General features: G+C 35.5%; 1 long non-coding RNA gene across 1 annotated transcript; it reads left to right on the forward strand.

The window, feature by feature from the left end:
* Positions 1 to 282: 282 nt before the first annotated feature.
* LOC135295380 (uncharacterized) lies at positions 283 to 1,777 on the forward strand. The gene is made up of 3 exons (XR_010357449.1): positions 283 to 581; positions 951 to 1,033; positions 1,708 to 1,777. It is a non-coding gene; the product is annotated as an uncharacterized LOC135295380 (long non-coding RNA).
* Positions 1,778 to 25,449: the final 23,672 nt, after the last annotated feature.

Genomic DNA, 25,449 nt, shown 5'->3' on the forward strand with positions numbered 1-25,449 from the left:
CCATTGGCTTCTGAGTATCTTCCAGGATGAAGATCCTCTAACCAGACAGATTTCTACATTTAAGTGTCTGTCAGTAACTAAAAAGAGACAATTATTATCACTTTTGAAATCCTTTAAAACGAGAACAATTTCAGGCACACCCACAGTTTGGGTGGAGAAGTGATTGAGAGCAGCCCTATGAAGAAGAATTTGGGTGTGATGCTTGATGAAAACTTCAACAGGAGCTGAAAGTGTGCACTTGCAGCCCAGAAAGCCAAACAAATCCTGGTCTGCATCAAAAGCAGTGTGGCCAGCAGGGTGAGTGAAGTGATTCTGTCCTTCTCTCTTAGAACCCACCCAGAGTACTTCATCTGGCTCTGGAATCCCCAGTATAAGAAGAACATGGAATTCTTCTGTCTCGAGGAGAACTATGAAATTGATAAGAGGACAAGAGTATTTTCCCTATGAAGACAGGCTAAGAGAGTTGGGACTGTTCATCCAGGAGAAGAGAAGGTTGCATGGAGACCTCATAGAAACCTTTCTGTATTGAAGGGGATCTGCAGAGAAGCTGGAGAGGGACTCTTACATCAGCAATTGTAGGGGTAAGACAAGGAAAGACAGGAAATTTAGACTAGATATTGGGAAGAAATTCCTTACTGTAAGGGTGGTGAGATACTGGGACATTCTCCCAGGGAAGTTGTGTATGCCCCAAACCTGGTGGTGTTCAAAGCCAGGGTGGATAAGGCCTTGAGCAATTGGAGCTAGTGAAAGGTGTCCTTGCCATGGCAGGGAGGTTGGGACAAGGTGATCTTTAAGGACCCTTCTAACCCTTAACATTTTATGATTCTATGATTCTATTTGTTATTTCAAAAGGAGAGGGTAATTTCCTTCTGGAAATAATGAAACTAATTCCTATATTTATATTTTGAACCTAATTGGATTCAATTTGGAAGTAATTTATCTTTCTCAAGCAATAGGAGAAATAAGAGACAAGTTGAAATGATCAGCTCTGTGGAGGACATCTGAACAACTCAACTTCCTCCTAATTCTGAAGGTAATTGTATGGGAATGTTTGAATTCCCTTGTAATCAGTTCCAAACATATGGCAGAAAGTCTTAATTTGAGCTTTGTTTATTTATTGTTTAACCTACAGGTCATTTGTTATCATTTGGACCTTAGAAATAAATAAATGCCAATTGATCCATCACCTATTGGGTCCCAATGGGCAGTCTGCCTGGAGACAGGATTTTCCACCAGAACAAATTTTTCTCAAGTGCTGGAAGGAGAGCAGTAGAGAAATGTTATGAAAGAGATTCAGTGATGCATTTAATCTAGTTTTAAAATTCTTCTGGTGGAATTCCTACAGCACTTTGCTTACAGCTTTCCTTAACCACTCACATTTCACGTAGTAAAAAATGCCATGTGATCAAGGCTGAAATGCATAATCCTAAGACAAAAAGAGAGAGCTGGTTGAGTGTACATACACAGTAAGAGATCCCAGATAAACGTGTGCCGTTTTTCACCTGCATACATTGATTATAATTGTACAATAAGGAATAATTCTGTCAAGATATTTACTTACTGGTCTAAAATATCCTCTCAGTAAAATCTTTTATTTAATTGAAAAATATACATAGTTTGCCTGTTTTCTTGCCTCAAAGGACTGGATTAAATGCTGAATGTATTGAAAAGATACTCATAAATTTTTGTACCTCATTTTACTTTTAGGTATTTTTAACAAAATCTACTTGTTTGTTGGTGAGTTGTGGTAAAGAGTAGAAGGAACGAAGAAGGAGGAGTAACTCATAAATTGAGACATTTGTTATAAGGACTACCAACAGATCTGTGAAGCAGATTTGCAGGTGTGTAAAGCAGGATCTTATATATGAAAGCTCTAGAACACACAGTGTAATATTTGGTATTTCCAGAAGACATGAATGACAGCCAAAACTACACTGAGAGAGTAAGAGCACATTTTCCAAAAGTGGTTTAGTTTGGAGCTTTTTGGATAAAAAGAGAAGACTAATATCTTGGCATCACTAATATCTTGGTATCCTTCTTTATTTTATTTTTTTTTTACATGACATTACAGAAAAATATTTCTGCTCTGAATTCTGGATCCTGTGATTTTTAATTCTAAATGTTAAAACAAACTAACAAAAATAAATAATGTAAACAATCCTACTGATATATTTTAGTCAAAGACTTAAAGATTTTTTTCATCAGCATTGGAACAGAACTTCACAAAAAGTATGCTTTATTGACAAAGGAGTTCAAACAGATACACAAAAAAAGAGAAATTGATAGCTTCAATACCTTTCAAAAAACAAACCCAACATAATGGAAACTGTGTTCCACAAGTGAAAAAACTAACTTAAAAATAGGTTCATATTCTCCATTGTAGATGACCAAGGAAAGAAGAGAGGAGAGAAGAATAGACCATAATGAATTAATATGAAATGTTTCTACATACTGTAAAGAAATATTTGAAATTATTATGTTATGCTGTCAGATATTTTGAACTGTAAATACAGTAGTATACAAAAAAGTTTCCAAACAAATTTTTGCAGCCTCTTCAAGAGCCATTTTAAAAACTTAAAGAGTTTTTAAAATTATTTATTGTTATGTACTATGTAAACTTGGTGATGTACAATGGTTTAAGAGATGTATGTGCTCAGGTTAAATATGGTTGCTTTTTTACATTTCCATTCAACACTAGATGGCAGTCTGAATTTGAACTAACAGCATTTTTTTCTTTTCTCCTTAGAATACAGGGAACATGTTACCTTAATTCCATAAGTAAAATCCACCATACAGATTAATCAAATAATTTCACTCTTTCCTAGTGCAGTAGTAGGAAGTCTCCTAAGGCCTATTACCATGCTATCAAGTAATAAAGAACATAAAAGAAAGAATCAGTCAACTTATAATACATTGAGATACTCCCACTGAATTTCAAAAGCTTCTTCAATCTAGAAAAGAAAAAATTTTTATGCTATTAAATGCTTATTAAAATAATCTAGGCTGCTTAATGTACAAAATTTAAAATCTTTAGGATTTAAATTTAAATGCAACCACTAGCTTGTGCTCTAACATAGTGGGAACTTTGTAGAACTCTGTGTTGTGTATCTGTAATTCAGGTTCAACATACTAAGTCATCTTTATACCTACAATCAATTAAACATGAGATTCAGAGGAATGATTTACATAAAAACAGTGAAATGGTTATAATAATTATAAAAAAAATAGATAAAGAATGCCATAAAATCTTTAAACTTACTACATTTTATAATGGATCATCTCTCATTGTCTTGTATTTCTTAGCAGGAGATGATAATTTTTTTTTCCTGGATATGCTATTATATGTCTAACTTTTATGTTGACTGCTGACAATTTTGTAAAAGAATGTCTATTTTTTCAGATGCTTACCTTTTGATATATAGATTTATCTCTGTGTACTGCTGTGGGGTTTTCAAATAAAAAAAAAATAATTTAAAATATAATATCCAAAGACAAATAATTTAAAATGAAAAGTTACACACAAAATTTTGATTTTTAGATGCCATTAATAAAGCTTTTAAGTACCACAAAGAGCAGTGCATATGTCAGAGTTAATATATAAGAAGAATACATGGTAAGGCAAAAGATTCAACTATCAGAATTAGATGGAAATAAACCCCTATGGTTTTTTTGGATCTGTTATTATGTCCCATGATTATTATGAGCTGTCTATTAACTCAGCTTCTACTTACAATTATTCATTTTGGTCTTTCATCATTCATCTTAGGACATGTAGTTACCAAGTACCAACGGTATTGTACTATTATTATGCTTCTGTTTCATTCTGTATATAGATTACTGATCCTAATATAACCTGACAGGCACTCTGCTATTTGCTGCTTGTTACTAAATTAAGACCTTACATTATCTGTATATTTTATGTCAGTATAAGACTACCTTTTAGAGTATAATATCTAACAGATTCCATTCTAAGTCAAACACATCAGTTTAAATACCTCAAAAGCAAAAGGAAATTAAATCTAAGACAGTTAGCAGCCAACATCCACTAGTTATTTCTCCATATTAGAATCACAAGACTTTTTCTGTAAGACATGGAAAAAAATGCCCTGTTGTTAAATATCAGAATAAGTATTTATGTCTATATGGTAATAGAATTGTTTGGATTTGAAGGGAACATTTAAAGATCATCTAGTCCAATTCCCTGACCATGGACAGGGATATCTTTTGCTAGGTCAGTTTGTAAAAGCTCCATCCTATCAGCTTTTGACTGCTTTCAAGGACTGGGCATCCACAATGTCACTAGGAAATGTGATCCTGCTTCTCTCCACACTTATTGTAGAAAAATTTCTTCCTTACGTCCAATATGAACCTACTTTTTTCAGTTTAAAATCACTGCCCATTGTTCTATGACTGCATGCTCTTGAAAAATGTCTTTCTGCATTATTCATAAAAGATCCCTCTAAGTATTGAAAGGCCAGTATAAGGCATCCCCAGCTGCTTGAGAAGAACTAATGCCAGTAGGTTGAGGGAGGTAGCTCTGCACCTCTGTTTTAGTGACACCCCACCTGGAGTACTGCTTCCTGTTCAAGGCCACCAGTACAAGACCTGTTAAAGCAGAAACAGAGCATAGGCACAGACATTACTAGGTTGGATGGGGCTTTGGCAACCTGCTCTGATAGAAGTTGTTCTTGACCATGGCTGGGAGATTGGAACTGGATGACCTTTGACATCTCTCCAACTCTAACTGTTCTGTGATTCTGTGATCATTATTGTTTTCATCCCTTGACAGATTCAGCTCTAACTGTGACTTATCTGTCCTGATCCAATCCCTACATGTCTTCCCATTACACTTGATCCTGGTTCAACTGCCTGTGCATTTCTTTCTTACACCTTAGTCTGATCGGGACATCCTTACTCAGCCATGCTGGTCTCCTTCCTTCTGTGCTGATTTCTTACACACAAAAATCAAGTCTTGTGGCATAAGAAATGTATCCTTAAAGAGCTCCTATCCCAGTTCAGCTCCTTTGACAGCTATTACTCAGGGAATTTATCCAGTAATTCCTTAATAAATTTAAGTTTGTTTTCCTAATATTCAGGGGGCTGGTTATCATCTGGATTAAGCAGGGACACTCCAAGAGTCTCCTAGACCACCTACCGTTTACAGCAGCTGTACTGTTTTCTGGCAGGTGTCAGGGTAATTGAAGTCTCCCTGCAGGATCAGAGCCTGGGAGTTTGATGCTTCCTGTAGCTGAAGTAAGAATGCTTCATCTGCAGGCCCCCCTTGGTTGGATAGCCTGTAGTAAATATCAACCACAAGCCTTCCTTTTTTGGCTTAAGCCTTTGTTAGTCCCTTTACAGGGATTTAAAGACGGTTGCCTGTCTCAAACACTGTCAAGGCCACTGAAGACCTTAACAACCATAGTTTCTCTACCTACTCATTGCTATTTTTCAATGACAGTTTTAGTTCTGTGAGTCACTTCAATACTTTCAGCAATGGCAATTAGATGGTAGCTTTCTACCTGCACAGTGGTTTCCAGCTCCTCCTGTTTGTTGCTGTGTAAATTGTGTTGATATAGAGGCACTTCAGCTGGGCTACCAACCTTGACATATTTTTAGAAAAGCAATCAACGTTATTTTTTATAGCTAACAATAAAAACTCTAAAGAAATATCTATTAGACTATAAGAACATATACAGAACATAGATTCAACACAGTGCAATAAAACTTGAGACTCTTTGTACCAAAGAATTTACTTTTAGAGATTGATTACTAAAATATATAAAAGACGTTTGTTGAACAATATATAAGCTTTGCATATAGATTTAAAAAAAAAAAAAAAAAAAAAAATTTCTTTTCTCTTTCTTTTTTTTTCTCTTTCTTTTTCTCATACAGTCAAATTTTTGGCCTGTCTATATTCCGTTGTCAGTCAGTCAAGTTTCTGCCAGTACTGTATTCTGTGCTCTACGTGGAAAGCATCTATAGAAGCATACGTCGTATAAAAAGGCTATACCAGTCAGTCAAGCTATTCGTACCACTTACTGCTGCCAGTTAACGCTGTAAGCCATGTCTGTAATATTTAAATATGCTAGTGTGCTACCCACCTACTGGAAAATAATAAAAAAGAGTCATAGGGGTATCTGTCTATTTTTCTGTTTGTTTCTATTCTTCTTCTGCCCTAAGGGACAGTTCAACTGTCATCTAATCTGTTACAATACTGAGACAGGACCTTGACTCCCTCTGCAGTAAGACAGTTGTGAAAGAAGTGTGACAAATAGTATGACAAAAGTGAGGTATTTCCTTTTCTTCATTTACTGCATAAGAGATTTATGTGCTTTCATAAAACTCTTCTGTGCTCACCCAAAAAAAGGCAATTCTTTGTTAAGACCGTAAGAAAAAAGAAGGTGCCAAGGTGTGCCAGATTTGTATGCTGGTCACTAGCTAAGAATTGAAAAAATAGAGTGCCTAAGGGACAGGAGAGTCCATCTTGATGAGTCAGGAGAACCAAACACCAGAATTCTTATTTAAGTGTTCTAACAACCAGAATATTACATATCTTTTAGTAAGTTGTGGACAAGCTCTACTTTTTATGACTGGCTGTGTTTTGAGCTGAAGTTAATATCTGTGTGAATTAAGAGCTTTTAGATCAAGCCCACAATGTCAAAACCCTCAAGTGTATAATAGGTACTTTTTGTACTTCTGAATTTATCACTGAATCATATTAAAGTAGGCAGTAAGCATCTGAGTACCTGCTTGCAAAAAGAAAACAACATGCTGATTAAATGTGAGTGTCTTCATGACCGGGCAGCAAACTAATTGAAAATATAAAGTTCTAAGGTAATTCTTGTGAAAGTTAAAACAAAGAAAAACCTAACTATTCTGAGAGAAGGAAAGAACAAAAATAATTGAAAGAAGATAATGGAACTCAAAAAGCAGTCCTCAACAGAGGAGAAAAAAAATGAGGTTCTGTTAAAATGTAGTCCAATCAACTTTAATATCTACACAGATATTGATGAACAAACTATGCAATTTACTAGACACATTTAAAAGGATATAGATACAAAATTAATTTATCAAGACAAAAATATGGCAAAGAGCCTCTTGAGTGACACAGATGAAAGCCCTACTTCTTTGAAAACAGCTATAAAAGTTGCTTATCTATGTTTTGTCATCAGACTGGTCAAGCATTTTAACTAAAATCCTACAGAGCATGTACTGAAATGGTTTTACTAAATATTTTCCCTAACAAGCTGAACAATGGAATAGAAAAATGGTTTCTAAAATGTTTGTATTGCATCATGCTGGCAGAGATGAAAGCAATCAGAATGAAGGATCAAAATTCAGAATTATAAATTTGGGGCATTGTTGATAATGATAAACAAAAATTACAAATTATAAAAGAGAATAAAAAGAAAATTACTTTGGTAAACAGGAGGAAAAACTACAGTTTAAATGGATGATAATGCAAATTATCAGTATTTGTGAAAAAGAGCAAGAGGCTATCAAATATCAAAACCTGATTGGGAGCCAGAAGTCTAAAGCAATGGCAAATCCAGGAAATCTGGGATTTCTTAGGAAGAATGCTGCATGTAATCATCATAGGGAATTTATTGCTTTGGGGCACAAGGATAATAATTTTGAAGTCTTGAATAATATTAAAAAATGTGGGAAAAGTTGGAAAAAATCCAGAGGAGGGCACTAACAGTGCACAAAAATTAAAAATGAGGCCTCAGCTATGATTAAGATAGGATTAAATCTAGAAAATTAAAGACTAAGTGTAAAGTGGAAAGAGAAACGGAATGGGATTTGATAACATAATCCCAGTATACAACAGATAGCTAAAAAACAGCTCACTGATTTGTTGTGCTTCATAACCAGTGGTGTAGGACTAGTAGGAAACATCCAATTTACCTTTGCCTTTATCCCTATACATCAGGTTTCTGACTTTGCTTGAGTGATATTATGAGGGAAAGATATTTGCTCGTATATTTGCAGTTTTTGTGTGAAATAGCTCCCTACAGCTTCTTATCAATATCCTCAGCTACAGTGACAGAATAACCAGCTCTTAAACCATCCTTCATTAAAGGAGGACAGTTATTTAGGATCATGAATAAAAATTTTAAAAACAATTTAATTACTTTGTGATTTTGTGTAACTCTCTAGCTCTTACATTAGAAATATGTTATATACCTAATTAGAGGACCTCTTATAATCTAAAAGCTTCTTTAAAAAAAAACAAAAACAAAACAACAGCAAACCCCCAAAAACCAAAAAAACAAACAAAAAAACCCCCAAAAAACAAACAAACAAAAAAACCCCACCAGAAAATGGAAATTAATGACAGAACATTTTTCCTTTTTTTATAGGTGAAAGAAAATTTTACATCCTGAAATGCTTGGTTTGCTCTCTGAAGACTGCTATCTCACATATGTTTGTTTCCCTATTTCTGCTTTCTTTGAGGAAAAATTTTGTATTCATTAACACCCTTTGCATCAACTGACTGTGCTCAATGAAGTGATTAAGAGTAGAACCCTAGCACACTCATTCTGAGTGAAAATAGGCAGCCATATGAAAATATGGCACAGTCCATACCTTGCTGTGCCAAGCCTTGTGCATAGTAATTCCTACAGGATGCACCGTAAATCACAGTCTACACTAATTTTCTTTCCTGTCTAGGGCACATGATTACTGAGCTCTGGAAAGAAAGTTACTACAAAACCAAAATGCTAGTTCCCAGTTTTTTCTAGGTTTTTCAACTTTCTTACTACAATGGCAAATTTTTAAATTTTCTGCACTGTCAAATTTCAATAATCCCTTCTGAGAATGGGAGGTTTATATATATGCATTTGTGGAAGAACAATGTGATTAGTGTTCAGTGGTAAAGCTGGTAAATAAAAAATCATATGGAAGAAAAAAAATTACACTTATGTGCATTTTTTAATATCTTCAGCATTAATTCAACCTAATGGTGAAATTATCTGGAAAAGTAAAATATTATAATTTTTTACCAAAAATTAGTATATCCATTTAATTTTATTTTTTTAAAAATAAAACATTATCTCCTATTTTTTAAGAATCAAATGGAACGTCTGGGCTTGTTAAGTTGGGATATGCTGTAGTCCATGAGATAAATGATCTAAATAAATAGTATAAATTGAGGCCTAGCAAGATATTTTTAGCTAATAAAAATTTATTAATAAATACTCAATTCATGAATAATGAATAGAAATTACAACAAAGGATTTCTTAATGGCTCTAATATGTGTTAGTCAAAAGTAGGTTTTAAAAAAAGAGTAGTAAAAAGTATTTTGTCTACACAGCCACACAACTATCAGAATTCCACATATATACTACCATAAAAAAAAAAAAAAGTAACAAAGCTGAAACTTTATATTACTACAGACAATCAAATAATGGAAACCTTCATTAAAAAAAATTCTTGAAGTACATCTCAGCTTGGGTTTGGGGACAAGGGGCTTTCTCTAAATTGGGAGACCATTCACATGAGTTTGGAGTGCTATAGCTTTTGAACTTACCATAAACCAAACTAATGCACCTAAACCAAATGTTATTCCTAAGAATCAATATTTGTAAACTGAAGTGCAGAGGTTAATGACAGAGGGATTTATGTATGAATTTACTCTAACACAGTCCAGTGACCAGCTTCTACAGACAAAGGTTTGAATCCTATAATCATTAAGGTTGGAAAAGACCTCTATGATCCTCAAGCGTGATGTCTGACTGTTGACATGACAATGCCATGATTACTGAATCATGTCTCCAAATGGCACATCTGCACAACCTTTTGAACACTTCTGGGGAAGGTGGTTCCAACACTTCTCTGAATAGAATATTCCTATTCCTGACCACCCTATTTTTCTAATATGCAGCCTCATTCTCCTCTGGCACAACTCAAGGGCATTTCCTCTTGTCCTACCACTTGCTACCTGGTAGAAAATATCCACTTGCTAGAACTTCTTTCAGGTAGTTGTAGAGAGCAATAAGGTCCATTCTTGAGACTCCTTTTCTCCAGACTAAACAATCCCATCTCTCCCAGTTGCTCCTCATCAGACTTCTTCTCCCAGCCCTTTACCAGCCGTGTTGCCCTTCTCTGAACATGCTTCAGCATCTCAACGTATTGTAGAGAAGGGCCTAAAACTGAACACAGGAACTGAAGTGCTGAGTACAGGGGAAGAATCACTTCCCTGGTCCTGCTGGCCACACTATTTCTGATACAGGTCAGGATGCCATTAGCCTTCTTGGACACCCGAGCACCCAGACAACTCATGAGTAGCTGGCTCTTGACCAGCACACACACATCCTTTTCTGCTGGGCAGCATTCCAGCCACACTTCCCCAAGTGGTCATACATGGGATTGTTGAGACCCAAGTGCAATACATAGCACTTGCCTGGGAGAACCTCCTAAAACTGTCCTTTATCCATCTATCCAGACTATCCAAATCACTCTGTAGATTCTTCCTACTCTCAATATCTAGCTTAGTTATTGGTTATTTCCATTCACATTTTTGTGAAATCAGTTTTCAAAGAGAAAACAAGACAAAAAAAATCTCCATGTTGGTCTGAAATAAAACATCAAAAACAATCCAAACTGGACATCAGCTTCTGAAAACAGTAAATTAAAAGTCTCTTTTATTCAGTATAACACATCCTGCTGAAAATAATGAAATCTTGAGAATGATGTCTGCTCTCAGTATTTGTACAGAAAAAATCAGAATGGCTTATTCATTAAAGAGAAAGTCTTGATTAAGATGACATAAATTAGAATAGTCTTTGTATAAATTTCTTGGAGAAGTCAGGGCAAGCTCCACTTAGATTAATAAATATCTCAAAACTAGTCAACATAACACATTCAATAAACAGCTTAAAAATTACTCAAAGTGATTATGCCTTCCATCCTTGTCTATTAAATTTACAAAAATATTTTTAAAACTCAAATTCTATGATTAGCTATATTACGGATACATTTATATTTAAAAAGTGGAAAACTAAGAGCTGAAGAGAAATTAAGTTTGTCATTTCTAATGTTTTAGTCTAGACAAAATTAATGACAATAAAATTTTCAATATCAAAATTATATAAAAATTTACTCAGCTGTTTTTCCCAAGGCTTATGGCTGCAAACAGGCTGTTTTATGGGTTTGACCCTTTGAACTGCAAATTAGAATCAGCACTGGCATTTAAGAAAAAAATTCTTGCGAGTGTTAAAAAGTCATATTTAATTGAGCTCTTTCTGGATTATTATATTGAAGTATCTACTTAATGTATTTTATGAGTCTGTTCTGAACCATGAAAAAAGATAGACTAAAATGCATATCTTAACGTAGCATTTTAGGGTGGTTCTTCAATCTCTAACCTGTTTTAATGCTGATGGATTTTAATGCTTGAAGAATCAATGCTTCTGATGTAAGCTATTTCATCAAAGCTTATTTTTTACCTGCCTCTGTCTCAACACCACCTGTGTTGAATGGTGACCAGCTGTTTCTGGTGGGTGCTTTGAAACTTGATTTCCTCATCCTATAACAGAGATGGTGGAGTACTGATTATTAGCATTTTAAAGTTTTGAATAATTGTAACCCAAATCTGCTTTTTACTTTTCTTCGTGTGTTTCTTCACATCTCAAAATGCTGGATTTTTTTTCAGGAAAGTAAAGTTTAGCACAAGTTCAAAGCTGAAAGAACTAACCTATTTGTTTGTGTTCAGTACCACTTTGTTTAACAGACTTGAGTTAGATGACAGATTCCCAGCTCCTCCTTCCTGGGACAGGAATGACTTTATTATAATCAGCCCTTCTAATTTAGAATCTTTGACAATTTCCAGAGGGCACCATGTCCAATACACCATATAAAGAATGACAGTTTCCTTGTCAAGCAATTAAAGTCTAAAGTAGAAAGAAACAGGTAATACCAAAAGATAAAACCTATGCATTAATATTTCCTGTTATCAGGATCTGAAATAGGGAGTTCTCATCCCCTGAGACAGCTGTACTTAGAACAAGAATTAGAAAGCTATCAAACTCATGCTTTAGGACTGTTCAATGACACTTGACTCATCTCAATGTCACTTCCTACAGAATTAGAATGAGACAATGGAGCATTTACAGTGAAGATTAGTTAGCTGTTATATCAACATTTTAACTAATCCAGGGACTAATGTATAACTATTACCATGGACAACATCCAAAACAACTGGCCATTGTAGATATAACCAGGCTAAAACTCTTCAAAATTAAGAGTTTATTTGTCACTAATACTTTTTTGCTCATTCTGTTGCTTTAGGGCATACATAAGTATCTATTTTTCAGTCAAATCAATATATCAAAGTAGCTTATTTTTGTGGGTATAAATATTTGGGTTTCTTTAATTCCAATTGACAGTATGGCAGAGCTTGTTTCACCTCATAGAATTAATTCAATTTTTATTGAAGCAATAAACTCTGGTATAAATAGAATTCTGACAGATGTTTCTCAATTTTATGTAGACCATAATACGATCTGTAGTTTCAGATTTATTTAATGTCATCATTTGTTTTTATTATTACTTTCTAACAAAACTGATGATTTTTCAAGATTTAATTTTATTTTATCCCTTTGAAAATACTCTAAATTGTATTATATTGCTTTTGGATTGCAACAAATCCACAGATCACAAGGTTCACAAATCTTTATTCAACATTACGTGTGGATATTATTGTGGTAAATGAAAGTTTTATACTAAAGATAGAACTAAGGATAGCAAATTATTTCCCTTCTACATAATGATTTACAGAAGAGGAAATCTGATGAAAGATTCTTTACAAGGACAAGATAACGGAAAGCAAGCTGATGATAACCTTGGTAACTGATGTTAAAATACCTTGCATGTATCAAGACTGAAGCAACAGAATATTGGAAGAGGCCACAGTGAAAAAACCTCAGGGAGATATAGTTAAAATAAAATAATTAGGACATTTTTTGTATTGGAGCTTGACCTGAAAATCTAGAGTATAAAGATCATACAGTCTAAATCCTTCTTTGTGGTCTAAATAACATCATCTCACTAAAAATGTGATATGCCCTCCTTAAGATGACAGGTTAGAGATTTAGAGAATGAGACAAAAAGTATTGAAGAGCTTTACCTTGCAAGGTATTGTGGGGGCAGGAGGGAGGGTTTGTTTTTTATGTTTTTGTTTTTGTGGTTGTTTTTTTGTTTCTTCATTTGTTTGGGGTTTTTTTGACAAAGAAAATTGCACTGCTTTTTAGAATTCTGAAATCCCAAATATTGAGAGCATACCATATTACATAAAAATCTTGAAGGGAAAAGAAAAGTAACAGATGGAAGTTATGACTACAAAAAACTTAAAAACACTTGTAAGTGTTTCTCTGTCCATTATAGGAATATGGTGTCACGCAACTGATAGGAATTCTGATGACAGGTAGACAAACATTAATGTATATAATATTACTAATATTTTCAGAGAATATTGACTAGGACAATCTTGCGAAAAGAGACATTGCATAACTGAGAATATTTAGATTCTGTTCCTGGCTCTTCACAGTATTTCTTGCCTGACTTGCAATCTTTTAGGCTATAACTCCAACAGTCAGTCATGCATACTACATAAAACACATAAAGTGTGAAATTATGCATGCCTTATATTGTATTGCTAGACTGAGACTTAGTTTCTTACATTCTTTGTGGTCTCATCTACAAAATATTGTCAGGAATACTTTCAACAACTGAAAATTTGAGCTATGTTCAAATGTTGTGTAAGAGTGAAAATGTAGGTGTAATACCTAGACAGATGTAATGGAATATATGAATGATGTATCAGGGACTGAAATACAACTTAGTTACAGAGACTAGCTAGAGAAGAGGTCTTTCAAACTCATAACAATAGAAACTCATTTAGCATACCATAAATTATCTCTGTGGAATTCCAGAAAAAGTTATGTTAATGTAGTAGAAATGGAGAAGCATTTTTTTTTTTGATCAGGTGGCCCCATATAAAACTGGGTTGCCATGGCTAATAAGTGGCCATAGGCTTTTTTCTGGGTGTGCCTTAGGCTGACTATACAAGGCCACTGTCCTGGCCAGTTGTTATGAATCTATTAAGGGAACTGGCTGCGATGCTGGTCTTGATACTCTGTGTCTCTTGTTATGATGCACAGTTTAAGAGTGGGATAATGGAAATGGTTTGGAAAATATGACAGAGGTTGAAAGCAGAGGCCCCAGAACCACAAAGAGTTCACCGGTGATCAAATGATGGTCTGAAGAAGCTCACACTCAAGCAATGGGAAAAGTCAGCTTTTGCTTTAAGGGAAGTAGCAGCAGATATGTAAGGGAAAATAAAAAATGAAAATAAAAAACAAAAAGAAGAAATACAACCAAATTAAAGAAAAAGGAAAAAAATGCTTAGGAAGAGGGTAAGACACTTATGACACCTGGAAAATAATCCCCACCTTGTCCCTCAAGCTTTGTGCAACATAGAGCCCAGAGGCAGAGAAGAAAAACTGTACTTTCAGGAAAACCAAAGGATTTAAGATACAGAATTAAGAATGGGGAAAATTAAAGAAAGCACTTCTCTTTGGGGTTGCCCCTTGAGGCCTCTTGAGACTCTGCACCCTGATTTCAGTAACTGAAGCCATTAAGAGATGTACCTACCAATAATAGTAATGCAATATCAAGTTGATGCTACAGTGGATTAACAGCTAACGTAGCCTATGATTATTAAAGGGCAATTGCTTTGAACACATAGTGGTAATGACTGATACTGTATCAAGATGGATTGAATTATCCAATAGTAGTATGTGTTAATGAATTTCAGTACAATAAAGTTTTGATGCTTAAATCTCACCCGGTTTATCAGTCTTCTAAACATTCGCATCACAGTGGTTTCTAAATCCATAACTATATCTACACATTTCTGATACTGGAAATGTAGGTAGTGTGAAATAATTTTAAACAGGTGGTTTTTTTTTAATTAAGTTTGGCTTCTTTAAATAGCCATTTTTAAATTTAGATTAAGAAATACATAGTCATTCTCAGAAATGGTATTGGAAGCTTTGAAATCTGAAGAGAAGGGCCGCTTACAAGAAACATATTTTTTTTGAGATATGTAGTCAACAGTTCCAACCTCTAAGAGTCAGTAAGTCTTACTTTACTGTGTAAGCAAAGAATCCATTATTTATAAATGATGGACCCTGGCCTCTGATCCTATTCCTTATAATCTCACTCACTGTGAAGCCTGTAGAATGGAACACATCCATCACAGTTCTTCTAATGTCAAATTCAAAGCTGAAAGAGACTGAGAAAAAGAGGAAGGTCTAGTGGAATGCAAGTGTACATGTCAATATGAATTCATACAAGACAGCATTTAGAGGTAAGCGAACTCACTTCTTCAAGTGTCTCCACATGTGTACTCTAACAGTGGATAATTCAGAGCAGCCACAATGCTATCATGTCTTCTGAAGGATTTCAGATCTCCATCACTGAAATTTGCTGAGAGCCCAGAGCAATTATACACATTACACAACCCATATCAAGAACTAGAGTTTTGAGGTGGGTTAGGCTTATCTAGTGGGTTGATATTTGCTGTCTGATGCTCCTGGTCCTGGGTAAGGATATTCTTGACTATTTACTCAGTTCCACTCTCTGCTGCTAGCATTTTGTCTAGACCATACAGATGTGCATTTCTGATCTGGGACCTATCATTGGTTCTGTCTCAATTTGATAGGAGTCAACCTGTCACCTTCATACACTGCCAATTATGAATCTCAATGGATCACTTTCACAATTCACACTGTATCACTTAGAGACTTCACCCCACAGTATTCAATTTCATTAATTTCAATGGCTACTAGAGTGTAAGAGGAGAGCGCACACATTGCAAAAGCTTGTACATGAATATGCTTATCATTAATGTTTTTGAAGTGAATCACCTCAATGGTACTGAAGTGCAACTGTATGAAATTGAAGTAGAAAATAACTTTCAAGGAGCGTTCTTTAGATCCTAGACACTACTGGGCATTTCGTCTATGGGAGCAGACTAGAAATACTTTGAAGAAAAGTCCCTGAAATATACAGGGCAGGCATCATATCCTTACATCCTGGTTGTTTTTCAGATTTGCTTGTATGAGATTGATATCATTATTTAGACATAGCCCTTGCTTACCTTTACATTTACATGGTTTCATGGTACCTAATTTCTTTAAATCTTACAATTTATAAGGGAGATATGTGAGAGTCCCTTTTATTGGAAATTCTGAAGAATATTAACACATTTTAGCATTACTGTATATTTGCATAAATATGTAAATGAATATTCACACATACAATTTTGGATTAATACCAACTATTGTTTTTTGAGTTTTTTTAATAGGACCAGAATTTCTAAATTTTCTCTGGAGAAAAGTGAACTGACATTTCAGAGTTTTCCAAAATGACCTGTTTCTCTTTCCTTTCACCCTATCAAGTTCAGAGGTTTTGAGGCCAGAACAATAAGATTTACTGTTCTTAAACTAGAAAACAGACTAGGTCACATCTGTGTATAATCTACAAGGTCTTGCTAGGCTGCTACATGAGCATTTTGTGAAAGGAACTTAAAAATCTTCCATATCTTTGTCCCTGGTACCTGTTAGGTAATCAGAAAAGAAAATAAAACAAAATGCTATTTCTTAATGGAAAACCATTTCACTGGAAAACTGTCATCAGTTCTGTTCTCAATGCTCTATTTCTGCTTCTGCCGAGATGTATTTGCGAAATTCATCTCCCTTGTGTATATTGACATGACAGGGCATCGGGGCTCCAATGAAGCAGTAACTGAGTATCATGTCAGTAATTTGACAGATCAAGGACTCTTCAAGGACTCTGTAATGAAGACTGTGCCATTCATTTTTCTCTCACATATGCATACTCATATTAGTTTGTTCAAACTTTCTGTGTAGATTCTCTTAACAATGATGTTAGATTGTCTTAACAATGACCTACACAGTTTATTCTTGTAGATTTCAAGTTGTCATTATAACTAAATTAAGATTTTTCTGCATCAGGTACAATTTCAGACAAAATAATATATTTATTTGTGTTAGAAATTAAAACAATTTTTCTAAGCAATGTTTCTTTTAAAAACAAACAAAATTATGAATGTATCAAGTTGTCTTTACATGTAATTAATAATTTAACTTATGCCAATGAAAACATTCAACTTTAGAACAAAGGGTCTAACATTCAGCTAAACTCTGCCCATACTTTTCAGCAGGCAAACTTTCTTCATTAGAAATTGCTATCAAAAGCAATTTTGGGATTTTCAGGAACTTCAGGGATTTTCCCATAATTAAAGGAAGAACTTATCCCTCAGTTCATAATTCTGATGCACCTAGTGCTGCAGAAAGTGTTCAACAGCATGTGATTTTGAACTGCCAGTACCTCTGTGGGTGCAGGTGTATGCATTTCCGAGCAGTCATACAGCACATGCAGTATGAGACACAACCAATGCCATAACTTACCGTTGTCTTCTCCACCCTACAGGTCAATTGCCGAAGTAGAAGCTTTCCATCCTTCATAAGTCTGTGTTTTCTCACAGTTACTCACTTGAAAGTTCCAGCTCATAGGATTCAGGCCTTGCAGTAAAATTGTTAGCCCAAGTTCATTACAAGTTTTTTTATGTCCCACATTTTAGGGCAATCATAGCCTTGCAGAATTTAATCTTCACTGAAGTGAGAATTTGCTTCCTTGCTCTTAATGTATGAAGAGGAATGACTGTCAGCTTCCTGATATTCTAACACTTATATTAGCTTAGTTTTGCAATAAAAATATGGATATTCTCTTAAGACTTTAAAATATTGTGAAACATGCAAGCCAAAAATATGACTATAATGCTGCTGCCCTAAAATATGTAGTAATATATAAAATAAAAACCAGTAAGGTGTTGTTAGATAAATTCTGTGCGGTGTTCTTACTGAATTTGTATTGTTTAAATACATATTTACTTTACAGCTATAACAATGATTCTATGAAGCTAATATTTAGTGTACATGTAAACTGAGCTGTTAATATATATGTATACATCTATATTAAAAAACCAAAACAAAACCAAAACAAAACAATTGACCTCTCATATTATTCTGTTGTTTCAGAAATTTTTTTTCTCACTGTTTCAGAGATTTTTTTTCTCACTTTTCATTTCTCTGTGGTACACACAAGGTAAAGTGTATAAGCACAACATGCATTATGGGCTCATTCATCTTCAGGATTTCATCTGAAAACTTAATACTTACATCAATTTTCTCTTTGGAAGAAGGAAGAATTCTAGTATGGTTTCATATTCTTCTCCAGTGTAGTTATATGTTCTTCACAGTGTCCCTGAGTCTCCTCTCTCTTGCATGAATGGTATGTTCCTAATATTTTCTGACATTGTACAATGAATCTATAATGTCAAGGAGACTAAGCCATTTTAAAGTGAGGAGATTTAATATGAAAGCTTCTTGGAAAAGTGACTACGTGCATCCAAGGCCAGAATGATTGATGAGAAGAGGTATTAGATTGTCTAATATTTTTAAATGTGTGATGTGCTATTAGTAAGGACTTGGCATATCAACAGCAAAGAGGTTACAGGGATTTGAAGATCTATTAGTCAGATTTGGATTTTCTTCCCCAAAAAGAATGTAATGAGAACAGAAACTTTGCACGAAACTATCTTACAGGATTGCTGGGTCACTCTGTGTATGAAATGAATTGTAAAAATATATTTGTATTGGGTTTGCATGAATTTTGATAGCTGGAGGGGCTACATGGGTGGCTGCTGTGACAACCCTTCCAGAGATGAGGCATCCACAACTTTTCTGGGTGATGTGTTCCAGTCTCACTAACCTCACAATAAAGATTCACTTTCTGATATATATTCTAACCCTATTCTACTTCAGTTTAAAGCTGTTTCCTTTTGCCCTATCCCTACATGCCCATACAGAGCATCCCTCCTCAATTTTCCTGTTGTCACCCTTTCAGTACTGGAAGGCTGCTATAAGGACATAAGGTCTCCCCAGAGCCTTCTTTTCTCCAGGCTGAACAATCTCAGCTCTCTCAGCCTCTTGTGTTGTAGTATAGTGTTTTCTTCATAAGCCTATTAATTTTTTTTTTTTTTAACAGACATACAGAATCAATGGCTTTCACAGAATTTAGCTTGACATAGGCTGTACTTAATACACTTTTCAATCTTATTATGCTTTCAATTCTATGCCTCTGCATGTTTTCCTACAGTTCTTTAACCATGTAAAAAATGAACAAGAATCCATATTTTTCTAAGAGCTATAAAAGGAAAGATTGTATTCTGAGATACATTGTCAAGAGATGTTCCATTGTGACCCTTGAGTAATGCTAATTTGATTTAATTTTTTGTTTGTTTACTTTTTTTTTACAGTTCTTAATAAAACTTTTTATGGCAAATTAAATACAGCTTTTAACAATTTCTTTAGAAACAGAGATGTATTTTTCTCAGAAAGTAAATATGAACAATACAGCATACTACCTATAAAGGGAAAAATATTTTCCTAGTAGATTATTACAAAAATATGAACAGAAGTCTGGCTGTTGTTCATATAATTTCTTACATTGGCCCTTCTTTATTACTTTAATTATACCAATGAACAACATGGAAACATTGAACAAACGCTGAACTTCAGAAACTGTCTTTTTCTTAAGCACAGAACATTAATAGAAGCCCACTATTACTGATTAGTGTTTGTCACTACTTTTGGAGTACTTCATGGCAAATGCAGTAATTTGTCAATTTTTTGACAGCAAGAACCAATATGAACTTGATGAATACCAGCCTTAATATATGTCTCTCTATGACTCTACATCTATACATATGAATTTAAGGACAGTGAAAGAAATAATTAAAAAACACAGTCAAAAGCACAATCTAAGAATACTTATAATACTTTAGTAAATACCATCCATGTACAGAAATGCTCCGAACATAGATCAAGTTAAGTAACTAAGATATGTGGGCTTGATGATTATTTTTGGTACATTTGTTAAAGATCAGCTTCTTCCTAAGGCCAGTTCATAAATTAAAAAAAAATAAATCGAGGATTTTGTAATATTGCTGATACTATACCTCACAAAATTAAATTTATTACATTAATTTTTCCTTGAGTTGTCAGCATATATATTTAAATTGTCTGAAACTTGAAAAGGATAAAATGAATAGCTTAAAATAGGTATGAAATTGTGTCCACTGGGGTTCTACAACATCACCATTATTAGATTTAGTTTTAGTTAATTTGTTATTCAGGCAGAACTGGAAATAAAATCACATACTGTTAAATTGGTTGAGTCTTACAAGGTCATTGATGCAAATTTAAGGGGCTTAGAGATATCGTAAATATGAGTAGAAACAGCATAATGAAATTAAACCTTGGAGAGGTAGGATAATATTTCCAGGGGAAAAATTAAAAGAAGGGCAGGTTGTTCTGCTGAGGTTTTATGGGCCCAGGGTGCTGGTCAACAGCAGTTGAACGTGAGTCAGAAGAGTGCCCAGGTGGTCAAAGGGGTCACTGGCATCCTGGCCTGTATCAGGAAGAGTGTGGCTAGCAGGACCAGGGCACTGATTGTCCCCATGTACTCAGCACTGAGGGGGGCACACCTTAAATCCTGTGTTCTGGGGCCCTCTCTGCAAGAAAGACATTGAGGTGCTGGAGCAAGTCCAGAGAAAGGCAGAAAAGCTGGTAATGGATCCGGAGCTCATATCCTGTGAGGAGGGGCTGAAGGAACTAGACTGAAGGAAAGGAGGCTCGGGGGAGACTTCATAGCTGCCACAACTACCTGAAAGAAGGGTGAAGCAAGGTCAGGGGTGACATCTCCTCCCAGGCAACAAGTGATATGACCAGAGGAAGTAACCTCAAGTTGTGCCAGAGGAGGTCTAGATTGGATATTAGGATAGCATTCCTCACTAATTTGGTGGTCATTGAAACAGGTTGCCCAGAGAAATAATTAATTCACTATATCTGGAAGAGTGCAAAAAACGTGAATGTGGCAGTCAGAAACATGAGTTAATGATGGACATGGCAGTGCTGGGTTAATGGGTAGCCTCCATGATCTTAACAGTACTTTCCATCATTAATGATTCTATTGTTTTATTATTGCAATATTGGCCAATTTTGAGCATTGCACTCCTTGGAATGTTCAGAAAACTTGAAAAATAAACTAAGGGGCTAGAGAAACTAACTTATTACAAGATTATAAGGATTATTAATGTATATTTCCAACCAAGCCTGAAGATCAGCCGTTAGGTTTTTCTAATATATTTTTTGTGCTATGTTCATTCATGTAATTGTTTTGCAGGAAGTAAAAAGCAAAGGACACATCTTGACTACAATTTTGTTCTCATTGTGCAATACACCCTTTTATATGTCACTAAATATAGATCTTGGACTAGCAGCATTACCTGAATGACTATAAATTATTAAACAGTGACAATAGAATGCAATTTTCTAAGGAATTTTATGTAAAGTTGTGGTTAAGATGTCTGCTGTCACATGACCTATGGGATGACATCTATTATTGACATAGAAATGTTGGTACTAGATGTTGTATCGTAGGTCATGTGAGAAAGCACTGCAGGAAGTTGATGAAATGGTCTCAGCACAGGTAAAAAAAAAATCATGGACAGGGTTGAAAAACATTGGAACAGTCTGCCCTGGAAAATGGTGGAGTCACCACCCCTGGAAGTGTTGAAAAAACATGGATATGGTATGAGAAGACAGGGTTTAATGGTAAACAAGGTGGTGATGCTAGTTTGATGGTTGGACTCATGTTTACAAAGATCTTTTACAGTCTAAATCATTCTATGCATCTACAAACATTGCTACTCCCTTTCACAACAAGATGTTGCTCATAATTGCAGCTATGCACGTGATTTTGAATAAATATTTTTATGCAAATACATTTGAAAATAATTCTATTTGTGTTAATTTTTAATAACATTAAAAAATATAACCTACTGGATTTAATGGAAGGGCTTGAGAAACAACTACATGCAGAGGTGTGCTACAGAGTTAAATTCCAGTCCTACAGAATCCACACCTCATCTATATGTGATTCAGAAAAAAGCTGGACCCATGGACACCCTATAACTCTTTATTTCTATGAAAAGAAGTCTAGGCATGGATCACAAACTGGAAGAGCCTTTAAGATGAGTCCATTGAGAACGATGAAACTCCACTGTTCCTGCGCATACTTTGTATACCAAAGCAAATACAAAGGTAGGCTGAAACAAACGGTCAGTGAAAACGACAAAGCATGTGAGAGAAATAAAGATGTTAAAAATTTACTCCTCTTGGCCTTTTCACTTCCAACTGGAGAAACTTCAGGTATTAGGCAATACCTGAAGATATTTTTAATTTGGTTTTTACATTTTTTTAATGTTTTTCAGAAAGTTTGAAGCAGCAGGTAAAACAGAGCATCCTACAAAAGAAGCTATTGAACAAAACATTTAAGAGCTTGCCAAATGCAGCTATTCAGCCTGTTCTCAGCAATACTTTGAAACTGAAGGCAGACACCATGTCAGTTACTGGGTTTTATATTCTTTCTTCCACATGAACTTTCCCCATTTTCTCCAAGGACTGCTAAGACTCAGATTAGGTTTTAACCACAGACTTCAATTTCAAGGAAGGCATTTTTGACAGGCACAGTGGTGAGAGTGTGTAATACTATCCAATTTCTAGAATAAACCTCTTCAGAGAGGAAAAAATACAACCTATCACTGGTGTGATCTGATCTTAGTTGTACAAATGGGCAGCTGGCGTCAGAGAGTGTCTCTGGCTGACAGTGCCTAATTTTTTTGGCATATTTTTTTCTTTTATGGCAACAGTATACAGCCAGAATGACCACTGTTCCAGAGTGTGCAGTGGGGAAGCTGAACGAAGTAGAGGAGAGTTAGAACAAGGAGCTGGAGCTGACAGGGTGATAGAGAAATTTCTGTAAGGAACAGTGAACACATAAGTCGAAGATCAGAGATCATAAGAAAGAGCCTTCTGACAAAGTAAAGGAAACAGTGTCTGCTGCGTCAGAAAATTAACAGCTTGGCTGAAACTGAGGCAAGAAGTAGGATGTGCCTGCAACAATGCAGTAAACAGGGGCAGATTTGTTATAATGTTTTTTATAGTCTTACATAGCTACTTCAACATTTCTTTATTTTAGAAAATAAAGTCTAGTGTTGAAAATTCAGCTCAAGAAGTATAGGCAGGTGATGCAGTGAGTTGTCAAGGTTACTGAATTTGTTGCTAGGAGTTCGATGTTAGAGCTGGGCTTTCCATCCTCTTAAGTTCTGGAGCTATTTGTGTAGCCAGTTGCCTTCATAGTAGCCCTCATCCTGGCACATGAAACAAAGGACTATGATTTTGTCCAGAAGGGAAGTCCTTGGTCTGTCAGCCTGTTGTGACAGGCAGCAGTCACAGAGCTGCAAGTACAAAAAGACACTCAGTAGTCACTTGACAATGAGATAAATATCACAGTGGTCCTGTAATAGAAAAAAAAATATATTTTTAGGCTGTACTTTGGAGAAAGAATTACCTTCAAATTACTGTTTATTAGGAGTACAATCACCTAAGAAAAGTCTGCAAGATCATCTGACAGAGGCTGGACATCTATTGCATGGATCAAAAGTTATCAAGGAAAAAGAAAACACAAGTGAGAGAAATAATTCATCTTTGTAATCTGCCTTCAGCAACTCAGCTGGAGTGGTAAATGTTTACACTAGAATAACATTTGTGGCAAATGGAAACCTGCTTTTATGAATTCTGATGTATTCCCACAGACTCTCAAAATTATACTCTTGTCATTGCAGCTCAGGTTTTAGAAAGATTTTTTCAAAGACTTCCTTTTTCTTTTTTTCTCCTTCATTTTTTCTTTTATCTCTTTTTTATCTTTCTTCAGCCTACACTTCCCCCCATCCCTGAAGTCTGCTTTGAGCTTTAACATAAAATGAAATTGAGTAAAGGAACTCAATGCAAAGCCTTTCTTTGATCTCTTTTGCAGCTGTTACAACTTGTTACAAATTTAAAGTGAAAAATTCAAATCTATGGTGAAGGACTGGGAAACTTCTTACATTTACAGGTTACATCAAATTCTGTCACTGATTCCCACCATCATCATCAATCTGTGTTACTTAAGATCTGATCTCTGCGTGTTCACAAGGCTTTCATTACAGACAAGTTTTGGATAATGAGCAAAATCAACTGGTATTCTTCACATACATTCCTCAAATTTTGTTGACACTTCTTAAAAGTATGTATGTGCTTATGTGTTACCTCTCACACCATCACTAGCAAAATCGATCATGCTGCATTCTGACCTCAGATTTTCAACAGCTCTTGTGTCTGGAAATAAGTTAAAATCAACAGGAACAGCTCTCTCAACCGTTCCTGGTAACTTGTGAGATTGCCTGCCTGCTTCAGTCTTGAATAATTCTGTGAGAAGCTGCAAGAAGTGTATTCCCCCATGTTGGATAGAGCCAATGCCTGTCAGCTCCAGGACAGACCTGTTGCTGGACAAGGCTTAGCCAATTACTGTGGTTATAGTAACACTTCTGTGATAACATATTTAAGAAGGAGAAAAAGATATTGTGCAGTTTTAATTGTGGTCAGAGAAGAGCAGATTGTGAATATATGACAAGCACAGCTCTGCAGACACCAAGGTCAGTAAAAAGGGAAGGAGAGGAAGTGCTCAAGGCACTGGAGATGAGATTCCTCTGAAGCCTGTGGTGAAGACAATGGTGAAGCAGCTGTGCCTCTGCAGTCCATGGAGGAAAACCATGCCAGAGCAGTTGGATTCCCAAATGAGGCAGTGAACCTGTGAGAAGCCTGTGCTGGAGAAGGGATGTGAAGACCTGTGGAGAAAAGAGCCCACACTAGAACATATTTCCTGGCAGGACTTGTGACCCTATGGGGAACCCATCCTGGAGCAGGCTGTGCCTGAAAGACTGCACCCCATAGAAAAGTGAACCATGCTGGCAGTTCGGGGAGATCTACTAGCCATGGGATGGACTTTGGAAAAGTTTGTGGAGGACTATGTGCCATAGGAGGAGCCCCACACTGCAGCAGGGGAAAGATGCTTCTTCCTAAGCAGCAGCAGGAGCAATGTGTGATTAAATGATTATAAAATCCTCATTCCCATTCCTGTGGGATAAGAAGGTAGAGCCTGGGTAAGAGGGAAGGGTAGAGGAACATTGCTTTTAAGAATTATTTTATTTGTCATTATCCTTCTCTGCTTTTGGTTAGTAATAAATTCACTTAATTTTCTCAGTTTGAATCTGTTTTGCCTATGATGGTATTTGGTGTGTGACCTTTCCTGGTCTTTATCTCAACTCATGAATGTTTGTTATAATTTTCTTCCCTGTCCAGCTGAGAAGAGGAATGATAGAGAGGCTTTAGTGGGTGTCTGGCATCCAGCAAGGG

The sequence above is a fragment of the Passer domesticus genome, chromosome 2, assembly GCF_036417665.1.
Source record: "Passer domesticus isolate bPasDom1 chromosome 2, bPasDom1.hap1, whole genome shotgun sequence".
NCBI lineage: Eukaryota > Metazoa > Chordata > Aves > Passeriformes > Passeridae > Passer > Passer domesticus.